The 2,869-nt window shown below is 40.2% G+C and overlaps 1 long non-coding RNA gene across 1 annotated transcript in view; it reads left to right on the forward strand.

Annotated features, from left to right (window-relative positions):
- LOC116686234 (uncharacterized) overlaps positions 1-1,266 on the forward strand; it is a 24,495-nt gene extending 23,229 nt beyond the window's left edge. The window contains exon 3 of the long non-coding RNA XR_004331196.1: positions 1,256-1,266. This is a non-coding gene — a long non-coding RNA (uncharacterized LOC116686234). The remainder of the gene's footprint in view (positions 1-1,255) is intronic.
- The last annotated feature ends 1,603 nt before the right edge of the window (positions 1,267-2,869 follow it).

The following is a 2,869-nucleotide window of genomic DNA, read 5'->3' on the forward strand; positions in this document are numbered from 1 at the left end:
AATCCTTGCAATAGATCAAACTAGCCTTCTGTAAGTGGGGAAGAACAAATAACATGATTATTTATTTGCCATTATTGTATTGTATCAACTAATTTAAAACCCAGCCCAGCGTTATTAACTGAGGAGACACCCCAAATTCTGGAAAGTGATTTCCCACATACGGCACTATAAACGTTTTTGAAATGGAAACTGCGACTAAAATAAAGTAAACTGATTGGAATATTGCCGTGTGGACGAAATTTAAAGTTACTAAGAACAGCCTGTTCATTTTATTAAAGACAGTAGGGCACGTAAATGCCTAGACTGTCGTTAGATCTAATGTTACCAGTTCGAGTGTCGAATCCAGCCGCGGGCTTGCCACAAAATTTAAAAACATCCAAAAAAATTCTTTAAGTGTTATGGGGGGCTAAAATCCTTCATTGTCTTCAATTTTTCATTCTCCTCTTTTCTCTTTCTCTGTCTTCTCTCCTTCTTTTTCCCCCCTCTGACCTTTCCCCACTCCCCAGCAGACTTGTTCCCCAGCTTTGGCCCAGCGGGAGGTGCGGGCCAAACCCAGAGTCGAGATGGAATCAAAACCATCCTCTGCTACTTCTAGGCTTTGTATCAGTATGGTGATGTTTAACAACAGCATTTAATGTCGCACCTGCTAAAGGTTAACTTAATAGCAATGTGAAGTGTTTTTTCATCATAAAATAGAAACTCAGTGTCATACTGCTGTAACACCCATTATATAATAACTGGTATATTCATAACATTTAAATACATTCACCAGTAATAATACTGTAAATCACATGTATGTTTAAAATGCTGTTGTGCTGTTACCAGTCCGATTACACGAGGGGTAATATCTTCTGCAGCTTCTTTAAAGACTATACCTCAATATGATGAGGATGCCAGGTCTTCATACATGTAAAGCTGAGCTCTACAACTGAGTACATCCCCTAAGATTTCAGTTTTTTGGACTTTTTCTGAGATGACTAAGATAGTTTATTATCCTTTGGATGACTCTCCAATTGAATTTGTGTATGCTTAAAACCTGCAAACTGTCAACGAAAATGCTATACAAAAGCTTCAGCAATATTGTAAACGAATGAGAAGAAAACGTTGGTGGGAGACTGGTGGCTCAGTACTTGAGATAACACATATTGCACACAAGGTACAGTCTGCAATACGGTAACTGTATTTATAAATGTGTCATTGGTTTGCTACCACTCTTAAGATGCCTCTCGTTGTCGGCAGGATTCGAAACTGCAAGGGGAGCCCCAATGGAGTTCTAGTTCCATGCCGTAACCACATCGGCCACAGACATGAAAAGGAGCAATGTATCTGTTGCAACAGTCATAAACTTTTCAACTGGTTACAAGAAGTTACCAGACAGCGGAAATGCAAATCGAGTGCACTGCTGTTCTGTATCCTGTGGAGGCAGCGATTGCTTGATTGCTACCTATTTGGACCATAACAAGATCTAATATTTATCAAATCGGGTTTGGGCAGGAGTAACCTTTGGTTACTTCTGACAATAAAGCAAGTAACCCCACAACGAAAGATAATGCGGATGGCGGGACTTTTCTTGCATCGTGCGACACGCAGAGGGACCGTAAGCGATATGGAATGTTATTGGAAACAAACTTTCGCAAGGAAAAAACCAATACTTTATTGAAAAAGTTAATAATACTAATACATTTTATACAGCGCCTTTCTAGCACTCAAGGTCGCTTTACAGACAATAAAAGATAGATACAGGCCAAAAGAAAAGTTATGAACAGTATGAAAAATGCCAGAGAAAAATGACAAAAGTTGATAACTTTTTTAATAAATATTAGCAGGTTTTAATAAAGTATGTTGGCTTTTTCATTGCAAAGGTTTTTTCCCCAATAACATAACAGCAACCGTTAGTTCGATGACCGGGGTTTGTCACAATGATGAGAGTGTATGCACTGCAGGTAGGTGGCCGGGGTCTAAGGCGCTGATTAAGCTCCAGTCTCTCTGGAGTCGTGGGTTCAAATCCCATCACTGCCAATTGCATTTATTCATAGCTGAAAGCCACCGATGGGAGTTTACAGCTGTGTCAGTTTGGGCTGGACTTGGTGAAGTAGCTAGAATCGTCCATCAATCACCTTGCTGAGATTGTTCCGTGTTAACCTGTGGTTCAACGATTGGTGAAATCTTCCTTTCCAGCACTTTATCGAATTTATTAATTATTTATCTAAATTATCATGATTAGAATCTTGGCCATCTTGGTGCAGCCCAACCAGATCTAATGTTTTATCCAACCAGGTTGGGCAAGTAACCTTTCTGCGGACTTCTTGTAAAAAAAGCAAGTAACATCACTCAAAGAAAGCCACTGCGATGGCTGGGAATCAAACCCAGGTCAACTGCTTGGAAGAAATCTATGCTCACCACTATACCACCATCACTTGGAAATACAATGTTCACTTCAAATCTTCTAAAACATCTGGGCATTGAGACTGAAAGTGTGATCTGTCACTGAAAATCCCTCCAGGGGGTCCTCTGTTACCACATCCACAAGAATGTGAAGTGTGTGTAATTATGCTATCTCCCTTGATAGCTCGTTGGTAGAGCGGAGGACTGTAGAGGCATAAAGCTGAAATTATCAGGTCGCGGTTCAAATATGGCCGAAGGAGCAGTTTTTCCAGAGTTCCTTCAGGGATCAATAAAGAATTTTGATTTATGTAGAGATGGACAGACAACCCAAAAGTAATTCTTCTTGCCAAGAACGAAACAGAAACAAAAAGAAAGGTTGAAGGAGATAGAGTTAAAGAACTTTTTCAGGACTTGTCTCTCACCTATGGCAGGACTCTATGCTGCATCCAGTGGCCACATGGTTTTCCATGTTTAATCCTACGGG

The sequence above is a fragment of the Etheostoma spectabile genome, unplaced genomic scaffold (genome assembly GCF_008692095.1).
Source record: "Etheostoma spectabile isolate EspeVRDwgs_2016 unplaced genomic scaffold, UIUC_Espe_1.0 scaffold337, whole genome shotgun sequence".
In the NCBI taxonomy this organism is placed as follows: Eukaryota; Metazoa; Chordata; class Actinopteri; order Perciformes; family Percidae; genus Etheostoma; species Etheostoma spectabile.